Genomic DNA, 11378 nt, shown 5'->3' on the forward strand with positions numbered 1-11378 from the left:
TGTTCTTTGCAAAATTATTTGTAGTAGCAAAAAATTGGAAGCAATCTAAGTAGCCATGAAAATGAAAATGAATAAATAACTAGAGGTAAATTTACATGATTGCATTCTATACAGGTTAGAAAACAAATGAATTAGACCTACAAATATCAACATGGATAAACCTCAGAAGTATAATGCTGAGTGGAAAAAAGATAATTGCAGAAAATTTTCTAAATATTATAGTTTGCATAAAGCTTAATTTCTTATAAAATAAGACTATTATTACTTACTATAATATTTAAGGATAAACATTTATGTAGCAGCATAGTGGTTAATTAATTGCAAAGATTATGAAGCCAAACTAACTGGGTTCAAATTGTACACAAACACCAACTGTGTGTCTGTGGAAGAGCTACTTAATCTCTATGGACTGTTCTCACCAGGAAAATGGACCAGCCTGACCAACATGGTGAAACTCCATCTCTACTAAAACTACAAAAATTAGCTGGGGCGGACGCCTGTAATCCCAACTACTCAGGAGGCTGAGACAGGATAATCAGTTGAACCTGGGAGGCGGAGGTTGCAGTAAGCTGAGATCGTGCCATTGCACTCCAGCCTGGGAGATGAGAGTGAACTCCATCTCAAAAAAAAAAAGGAATAATAATAATACCTATCTCATAGAAGATATGAGAATTTAGCATTTTTAAAGCCCTTACAAGAGTGCCTGGAACATTAAAGTGCTCCTTTGGCTAATATTGTAAATTGAAAAATTAAAAGAAGTGCATGGAAATGGTAAACACCCAATGCAGGGTAGTGGTTACCTACAGGGTGGAGAAAAGAAATGGAGATGAAACTCAGGAGCTGGGGGCACAAGAATTACCCTGTGTATTATTCTATCTTATTGTATTATTAGTGTTTCCTTTCTTAACCCAGATGACATCTATATGGATGTTAATTGTATTTGTGTACATTTTCTGTGTGTCTCAAATGTTTCATAATAATTAGCGAAAATAAGGACTATGAGATTTCTGGGAAAATCTTAACCAAATGTACGTATTAAATCTAAAAAATGACACTTCTGGACTGAGACAATGTGGAAATGCTTCTACCAATAACTAAACACACAGAAATCCTGGGCAAAACAGAACAATAGCTCAAATGCTCAGAAATTTTCAAAAGAAAATAAAGAAAATTCCCTGGTGCTGTAAGTGAAAAGGGTGCTCAAAGCCATGGTGCAAGCCAAAGCTGATCCTCTTGTGGTTCATGGAAAGAGTGGGCTAGCTAGAAGCTCTAGGAACTGGCCACTGGAGTTTTATTGCCCACTAGGGTCAAAAGATGTTGCATTAGGCACACACAAAAAGAGTAACGGTAATGAATACTTGTGCATTAAACTTGCAGTCTAAAAACTGAGTATCACTGAAAAGGGTACTAGAAATATCCAACCTGTATCCTCGGCCAATGGCAGGAAAGAAGTTTGTCATTTGGTGGTAAAGGTAGGGAAAAAAAAAAAAGTTTGAGAAATCACATCTCCAAGTCTGGAACTTACACAAATATATGTATTTAATCGCAGAAATTTTTCTAAATATTATACAGTTTATATAAAGTTTAATTTCTTATAAAATAACACTATTATTACTATAATATTTAAGGATATGCATTAATGTATATCCATTTCTTTTCTCCACCTATAGGTAACCGTTACCCTGCATTTGGTGTTTATCATTTCCACGCACTTCTTTTAATCAAATGTACAATGTGAGACTTCAAGCAGAGCAATTGATATAGACACCTGTCTGGCTAGTTAAACCCCTTTGTCAGATACAAATGCAAATTCTTACGATGGTCGTGCTTTGACAACCCAGTGAAAAATAAACCTAAAAACTATGTTAAAAAAATTGCAAATCACATAAAGAAATCAACTCTCATAAAGGAAAGTTGGCAAAAATAACAAAACAGGAAATCAGCACTCCAACAATTTGAGGTAATAAAAAAAAAAAAAAAAGTAATTTATCTTACTAAATTTTTAAAGGATGGAAAGACTGGGAAAAGAACCAAATGGAAATTCTAGAGACAAAACATATAACTATTGGGAGGTAAAACAGAGGACTTGCATAGCTACCTATACACATGAAGACAGATCTTGGAAACTGGAAAGAAATGAATAAACAACTCAAATGCAGCATAGAGAGATTAAAAATGTGTAAAATATAATAGTTTAAGAGACTTGTAGGATAAAATACTTTCTAGACCTGCTGTTATGTTTTCACCTGAATTTCTTGTCCTCAAACTCCTGGTTCAAACCCACTATTTCTTGCATTCTACATCTTTCACATATTTATATTGGTTGTTTTCCTCCAATCTCCAAGAAACTGTGTGAAAAATTACCTCTCTCATTTTTTTACATTGTTTCACCTTCTATTCACTCACCTTTCCTTGATTCAGGTTCCTAATAAGATTTTATTTGCCATTTACATTTTTTCTACTAATGGTTGATGTTCTTTGTTCTAATTTGTGTTTGGGTCATCTTTTGCAAGAGCTATTTTATGTATACTGGAGATTAACTCTTTTAGTACATATTGCAACATTTTTTCCAGAATATTATTTGTTTTTAAAATTTGTTGGTGGAGCATTTTGCTTCATAAATTATAAATTTATGGTTTAAGGCAGGTCTAGTGGTGATGAATTCTTTTAGCTTTTATCTGCAAAAGCCTTTATTTTTCCCTCATTTCTGAAGAACAGTTTGTCAGGTAAAGAATTCTTGGTTGGCAGGGTTTTTACCTCAACATTTTGAATATATCATCTTATTCTCTCCTGGCCTGCAAGATTTCTGCTGAAGAATCCTATGACAGTTGTACTAGGGATCCCTTGTATGTAATATGTTTCTTTTCTCTTGCTGCATTCAGAATTCTTTCTTTGTCTTTGAATTTTGACAGTTTGATTATAACATGTCTTACTGAACTCTTCCTTGAGTTAAATTGATGATATATAAGAAGGATAATTCATTTTTTTCTCAACACTAGAAACATTTTGTTTTGTATTATAAGCAGAATAATGGTTCCTCAAATATGCCCATGTCCTAAATCCTTGAAATCTGTGAATACATTACTTTACATGGCAAAAAGGAATTTGCATATGTGATTAAAGTTAGGAATTTTATTTTATAATTTCAACTTTTATTTTGGATTAGGGAATATGTATGTAGGTTTTTCACATGGCTATATTGTGTAATGTTGAGGTTTAGGGGTGTGAATGATCCCATCACTCAGGTAGTGAGCACAGTACCCAACAGGTAGTTTTTCATCCCTTGCTCTTCTCTTCCTTCTAGTAGTCCCCAGTGTCTATTGTTCCCATATTTATGTCATGTTGACCCAGTGCTTAGCTCCCACTTATAAGTGTGAACATGCCATATTTGGTTTCCTTCTCCTGTCTTAATTCACTTAGGATAATAGCCTGATTATGAAATTTTAGATGGAGAGATTATCCTGGATTTTCCAGGTAGGCCCAATTGAATCCTATGAGTTCTTAATAACAGAGAACCTTTCCAGGCTATGGTCAGAGAGAGATATGATGCTGGAAGAGGATATAGAGAAGTTCGGTGTTTGTTGGTTTTCAAGAAGGAGGAAGGGGACCATAAAACAAAGAGTGCAGGTGGCCTTTAATAGCTTGAAAGGGCAAATAAACGAATTCCTCCCTAGAGCCTCCAAAAAGAACCAGTCCTACTGACACCTTGCTTTTAGCCCAATGAGACCCATAATGAGACCCATGGCAGATTTATGACTTTAAAAACTATAGTAGGCCGGGCGCGGTGGCTCAAGCCTGTAATCCCAGCACTTTGGGAGGCCGAGACGGGCGGATCACGAGGTCAGGAGATCGAAACCATCCTGGCTAACACGGTGAAACCCTGTCTCTATTAAGAAATACAAAAAACTAGCCGGGCGAGGTGGTGGGCGCCTGTAGTCCCAGCTACTCGGGAGGCTGAGGCCGAAGAATGGCGTGAACCCGGGAGGCGGAGCTTGCAGTGAGCTGAGATCCGGCCACTGCGCTCCAGCCTGGGCCACAGAGCGAGACTCCGTCTCAAAAAAAAAAAAAAAAAAAAAAAACTATAGTAGATCTGTGTTGTTTTAGGCCACTAAGTCTGTAGTAGATCTTATAGTAGCAGCTGTGTACTAGCTGAAGTCTGAGAGAAGCAGGAGTCATGATATTGACGTGTAGCCCTAATGTGAAAAAATATTTGTACAAATTGCATAAATTTATTTTTGGTTCTCAACCTTTTAGACTCAACCTACATGTAATGTAAAATAAGACTAAAATATGGTTACAGAACATAAGATAAACATTAATGATCCAAATGACAGAAATTAGAAGGTGGAAGTGGTAGCAGATGGAAGAGTGCCTCTGTCTTACAAAATGAGAGCTCAGCGACATCACTGAACATTAATAGAACAAGAAAGAGATATTTAAGTAGGTATGAAGTTACATAAAGGTATCCATAAAAGATATAAACATATAGGTGTTAACTATTAAAAATAATTAGGATGAAGAAGGAGAGGGGGACATGGGGATATAAGATAATATCTAGAATTTAAAAATCAGCAAATAGCAATATAAATGTAATTGAGTCACAAAGTTTATTTCACATTTCACTCAGGGCAGAGAAAATGTAGCTCCTTTACTTTATCCCTTATCAGTCTGGCTTTTCTCCCAAGCCCCCACCATCTGGCTAAGAGAGGAAATAATTAGTGTTTATACTATTCATTTTCAAGCATAATCCAGTCTGATAAATCAAGCATTTCCTTAGAAAATAGTCTCTCAGAGAGCACCTCTTCCACCTGACTCTTCAACTGAGATGACATGCTTGCAGGTAGGGAGAGGGCAGGGTTTATCTGTGTATTCTCATTGCACTGGGAAAAGGGGGCCTTGCCTTGTGCTGGACTTTGGGAATGACTGGCCAGCATCTGCAGCTCTTTGGCATGAGGCCCATGTATGCCCTGCATTTTTCAGTCCCTTTGTTAAGCTCCTCCACACGCCAGGCACTATGCTGGGCACTGGTCTAAGTCATCACTCTTTCCCATAAGTTATCCCAGTCTGCTTCAGGTCCCTTGAGTTCCCCTTCCTCTCAGCTTACAGCATGTTTTGTCCACACTAGACATTTGGCTGACCCCTGCGGTGATTCTCAGGCACAATGGCTCTGAACACATGAATGTACTGTCATCTATTGTGAGATAGCAGTTGGTATTTGGTTACTAATAACCAAAACACCAAAGATCCTCATTGATTTATTGTGATTTAACATTAGAACAGATTTAAGTAATCACTTTACCAGCATTTTCCTAGTTACTTGCATTCTATTATAACACACTTTCCTGCATGGGCAAAAAAAAGAGTGATAGCTATGGCCCCACAAATACCCAGGGGAGCGCATCACACATGAGATCATCATCATTGTGTGCATGATGGTAGATATGTGTGGAATTGCTGACGTGCTTCTTTAAGACAGCTCCTGTATTATCACACTGCCTTTTCCTTACTGTCTGCATCACACCAGGTAGTGTGAACCTGGCAGGCGGGGGCTGGGTCTTAGGCCTCTTTGGATCAACCTGCAGTTTCTTCACATAATATATGTTGACTGATTGCCCAAATGTTGCCTAAGAATACTCTGAACCCATTGGCCCAATAAGATTATAAGTGAGTGGGTAATATAAGCTGTTGATTCTGGTACACAAACCCCAAAATTTGGTTTTTACAACTATATCAGCTGTGGCAAAAATGGAACAAGCATGGACTTTAAGATAGCATCTCCCTAGAACCATATCTTGGCCCTATCATTTACTGGTTGTGTAAAATTGAGCTAGTGACTTAGCCTCTCTGATCCCCATTCTCCTTATTTGTAAAACGGAGATGAAAAATGCTGATACAATTAAAATACATTTAGAAAGGAAAATCATCTAAAACACGTCTTGGTTCATAGTAGGTATCCAATGGACGTTCATTCTTTTCTGTTTCCCTCAAGGAAGACAGGTAGATAATATGCTCAGGGACACAGGGAAAATAAAACTTCAAACATCAAAAAGGTGGCATCTAGTAACTATGTACATCCAGGAGCTGGTTTTTCTTTTCTGCACCTGGCATCTGCGCTACAGTTAGACAGACTGAGTGACTAGGGGAGCACCCTTGAGGCTGATCTTCAGCCCAGTTCTTCTAGTCAGTCTACAGGCTTTGCTGGCTGGGCTCCCTGTGAAGACAAGTGCCCCTTTGTGCCTGTTCCTTCCATTTTTAGACAGATGACTAATCCTTTCTCTGTCTGAGAGAGTAATGCTGTGTAAATTGTGGTCCTTGCCCGGATCTATGACTGTATTGCAGAATCCTGCAAGGTTCACAGGGTGCTGGCACTTCCTGAGATGGCATCACCATGGGATTAAAACCCTGACCTGGAGTGGCCTTCCCCTGTGCACTCTAAACAGGAGGCTTCATACCTGGACAGGAACACCTGGGAACACTGAGGAAACATGGGGGAAAAAAGCAAAGCCAAATTCCATTCCTGTTAACCCTTTTATCCTTTCTGAAAAATCCCCTTATATGAAACATTAGCCAAGGTTGTTATTTTGTCTGGGTTATGGGGAAAATCATGTTATTCTAGAAAGGAAATGAAGTGGCATTTCTTGGCAGCCAATTTTGAATTCTGCATCTGAAATCATTCAAAGCACTTCTGCAGCTGGTGGAAGATAGCAGCTTGTTCAAAGAGAGGAACGAGAAACTCATCAAAGAATTACACCTCCTTGGGGGTAATTTTGATCATAAACAGGACAGATGCCATCTGTCTAGTATACTTCATTCATTCACTTGTTCATTCAGAAACATTACTAGGCATGTCCATTGTGAGGGCCTTGTGCTAAGTACTCATAATACAAAGATGGGAGACACAAAGATTGGAGACATGCATGTGAACAAAAAATTAAAGTCACATGAGATAAGTGCAATAAAACTGCATAATCAAAACACAATGATAGCCTGAAGAAAGGGCTGTGGAAGTTGCGTCAAGGAAAGAGACGGGGAACAGTTCACAAAGTAAGACCTGGCCTTTGATTTAAGGATGAGTAGGTCTCCATGTGTATCGATGGGGAAGGGCATACCAGTCAGAGAGAACAACAAGTGTTCTCTTATACACTTGAATGGATAGGGAGCTGCAACTAATGTTCTGTAATACTGGAACACCAGATAGCAATGAGAAATAAGAAATTAGGTTGGAGGGTAATGCAGAGTCATATGATAAGAGGTGTGGAATGCCATACTAAGGACTTTGAACTTCATCCTACACGTTGTTGGAAACCACTGAAGGATGTTAAGTAGAGGAGAGGCATGATGTGATCTGAGCTGCCTTTTAGAGATTAGGCTGTGCTGTGAACTGAATTTCTCCCCAGAAATTCATATGTTGAAATTGAATCCCCAAAGTGATGGTATTTGGAGGTGGGTCCTTTGGGAGGTGATCAGGTCATGAGAGTAGAGCCCTCATAAATGGGATCATTGCCCTTATAATAAGGGGCCTGACAGCTAACTGGCTTTCCTTCTGCCATGTGAGAATAGTCATGTCTTCAAGTCTGTAACCTGGAAGAGACCCCTCACCAGAATCTGACAGTGAGGACACTCTGATCTCAGACTTCCAGCCTCTAGAACTGTGAGAAATAAATGTCTTGTTTATAAGCCACCCAGTCTACAGTGTCTTATTATAGCAACTGAAGCTGACTGGCTAAGGCAGGCTGGAATCAGAAAGAAGAATGGATCCTAATAGATGAATCAAAAGAGAGTTTTATAACCCAGTAAAGGGGTAATCAAGGCCCTAGGTAAAGTGCAAAGGAGGGAATGGATTGCAGGACTTGGACCATTGGATTAGCAAGCAAGAGACTCCCAGGTTTTAGGCTTAAGCAGCAGGTTTGTACAGGGAGATAATAAGTCAGTGTGGCTGTCCAGCATGTAGTTGGAGATGTTGTTCTCAGCTTATCATAGAGGTCTGGCTGTACAAGTCATTGTACAGACAACATAATCCTTAGACATAATGTGATCATTTCCAAGGGAAGCATAAAGAGCAGAGGTTACAAATGGACAACCCAAGGCCAAATACAAAGCAGCAGACATGTTTGGTTTGGCTTGCATAATGCCTTGAAATATTTAAATTAATTGCCAACCTTTAAAAGTTGGAGGACATGTTTAAGAGAATCTAAAGTTTTAGCTTTTCCAAAAAAAATCAGATCCGGCAATGCTGGGCCCACATTCTCACATAGCAAAAATGAGCATCCAGTTCAACGCTTGTGTTTCCCTATCCAGCTTCACTTACTTAACACTGCCTATTGGCCCCTGTAGGTCTGAATTTGCAAAGAGAGGGCTAGAGAACAACAATAATAAAGAGGCTTTAGTAATAGAAGGCCCCCCCCCCCCCCACAAAAATGTCCACGGCCAAATCCTCAGAATCTGTGATATGGCAAAGGGAAGAAGGCAGCAGATGAGACTGAGGCTACTCATCAGCTGACCTGAAAACAGGGAGAGTATTCTGGCTTCCCCAGGTAGGCCCAATATCATCACAAAAATCTTTAAGGAGGACTTGGCCCCAATGTTGATGGCTTTGAAGATGGAACAATAGAAGAACCTTAAAGATGAAAGAAGGAGGAAGAAGAGCAGGTAGAGAAAGAGATGTGAGTACGGAGGCACAGTCAGAGCAGTGCGATGCAAGAAAGACTCAGTCAGCCATTATGGGTTTTGAAGATGGAAAGACTCGGCATTACCATGAGCCGAGGACTGTGGGTAGCCTCTAGAAGCCAGAAAAGGGAAGGAAACATTCTCCCCCAGATGTTCTAGAAGGAATGCAGCCCAGTCAACACCTGGATTTTAGCCCAGTCTGCCCTGGGTGAAACTTCTAACCTACCAAATTATAAGATAGCAACTTTGTGTTACTTCAAACCACTAAGTTTGAGGTAGTTTAGCAACCGAATGCATGACTGGTGGGAAAGGAGAAGCCAGGGAAAGAGACTGACAAAAAACCAGAGAGAGAGGAGACAACCAGGAATGCAGTCAGAGAATCAAGACATGGCCCATTTTCAAGAATGAGATATTTCAAATGACACTGAGATGTCAAGTCCAGTTATGAAGGCAAATGATGAACTGTATCAAGATCAAACCTAAGGGCCATCAGAATCACCCGAGGACATTGTCAGAAAGACCAATTCCCAGGTTCCCTGCAGGCTACTGCTCTAGACTCTGATATACAGCCAGTGAGATGGGCTGGTGTTTTATTAGCTAAATGAGCACTTCGTACTGTTGACTTAATGCCCAATGTTAAGGCTCCCTGTGGCCTTTTAACAGAAGAAAACCCATTTAAAATTTAATAGCACATTCTATTAAAGCCATTTATCTGAATTTTTTTTTGTCCTTATGTAGATAATAAATTCCTTGCAGGTTGTAGATGCTTGTTAAATATTTGTTGAATAGATAAATCAATGTAACCATTCGAGAACTCTATTGTTTTCTAAAGCTAGCAGAATGACCAGAGATCATTTCTCTCGTAAGCTCCTATAAATTAAATAATTCAAGTTATTTAATGCACCTTCACTAGTTATATGGGTGAGGTTCTAATTTTCTACTTAAAGACTGCAATCCTCTGCTCCTTACCAGCTCATCACAACCAGCCAGGATTAATTCCCAGAGGAGCTCTTGGACCAGATGACAGAGTACCTCCTTTCACAGTCCCACTGCTGAAATGGTCTTTAATAATAATATGCTAGCCCATACAAAATGAAATCCATCTCTAGCCTAATCCTGGATGTTGCAGAGCATATTCCCAGTTCAACACTTAAAGAGCTAACCTTAGAGACTGGCCTCTGATACTTGCTGAGCTAAAAGAAGCAGTCTTGTGGTCCAGGGGAGAAGGCTGAGGCACAATAGCCATCCTCCTTGGAGGCGTGGCATACTTATAAAGGTTAAAACATGGCATCATTCGGGCCCCGGACATGCTGGATGATGAAAGCCTGATCTACTTTGCCACATGGGACAAGTCGCCAAGGCTAAGGAGAATCTGTGCTGTGCTGCCACAGTCCCGCTGCAAGAGAAGAATTCCAAATAGTCTGTGAATAGAAGGCTAGAATTCCAAGCCACACGTTTACCAAAAGGAAGCCCCATGAACTGAGATCCAGAGGGTACAGTCTGGGAGAATGAGGGACATCCTGCCTTCTATGAGGAAGGGAGTCTCAACGACTGTGTGGATTGAATGAGTGGGTGAAAGGGAGAGCTATGTGCTTTCATTTCAGTGATGTCAGAGAAAACCGTAACAACGGTGAAAGAGTCGGGACAGAAACCAGGTGGCAGTGAGTTAAGAATATGCTTCAGAAAGTCTCAGACAAGATGGGAAAGTAGGTCAGCATGCTAGGAAGAAATGCCATAATGAAGGAAGATCTCTGTTTGTTTGGTTGGTTGAATACTCAGTTTTATTTTTAGGATTAGAGACTTGAGCAAATATATTATCTGAGGAAGGGAGAGTCTTAAAACATAGGAAATAAAACGAAAGCAACAAAGATGAAGGTAAGGTGACGAGATGGGATCAAAACGAGTAACAGATGGGATTAGTCAATAACTAGTTATTGAGCACTTATCGTGTGCCAGACACAGTCCTAAGTCTGGGAATAAACAACACAGACAGACATAGTCGTTTCCTAGTGACATTTACAGTCCAGATAAAGTATATTTCCAGTCCTCTTTAGTTGCAAGTAAAAGAAACTCTACCAACTTAAGAGAAAAAGAGAACTGACCAACCATGTAACTGAAAAAAATTCAGGAAGCGCTGCCTCTGAAGACTCAGCAAAATGTCTTCAGGACGATCTCTTTCCCTCTGTCTCCCTGTCCCTCTCTCTCTTCTCTACATCCTCTCCCTCCTCTTCCTGCTTCTTTCCTCTCTCGCGGCTTCACTTTCCTCTCTACTGACTTTATTCTCAGGCAGTCTGCATCCATGTGGTAGAAGAATGGTGCTATGTCCATCATTATATGGTCCTTAGGGCCCACTGTTTCAGTAAAATAAGTAGCCTGCCTTTCAATGGCTCTGTCAAGACTGGGTGGACTCTGGTTGACCTGGGCTTATGTATGCATCTCTTCTGATCCAAAAACTCTGCCCAGGGCTAAAGAGTATCTTGATTAGCCCTGAATGGTCACACATCCACCTCTGGGGCAGGAGGAGGAGTGGGGTCTATGCCAACTCAACCACATGAGCTGAGAACAGAAGAGGGTGGTTCCAAATGGCAGTTTGGGCTTCTTGGCCAGACAAGGGACACCAGGGAGGCAGAAAGAATATGAGTCTACTACAGAAGGATTGTTCTTGAACTGAAAGAAGTGCCTCTTATCTCCTCAGGCTGGAGGGGAGAAGG

This window comes from Macaca thibetana, chromosome 1, assembly GCF_024542745.1.
Source record: "Macaca thibetana thibetana isolate TM-01 chromosome 1, ASM2454274v1, whole genome shotgun sequence".
NCBI classification, from domain to species: domain Eukaryota; kingdom Metazoa; phylum Chordata; class Mammalia; order Primates; family Cercopithecidae; genus Macaca; species Macaca thibetana.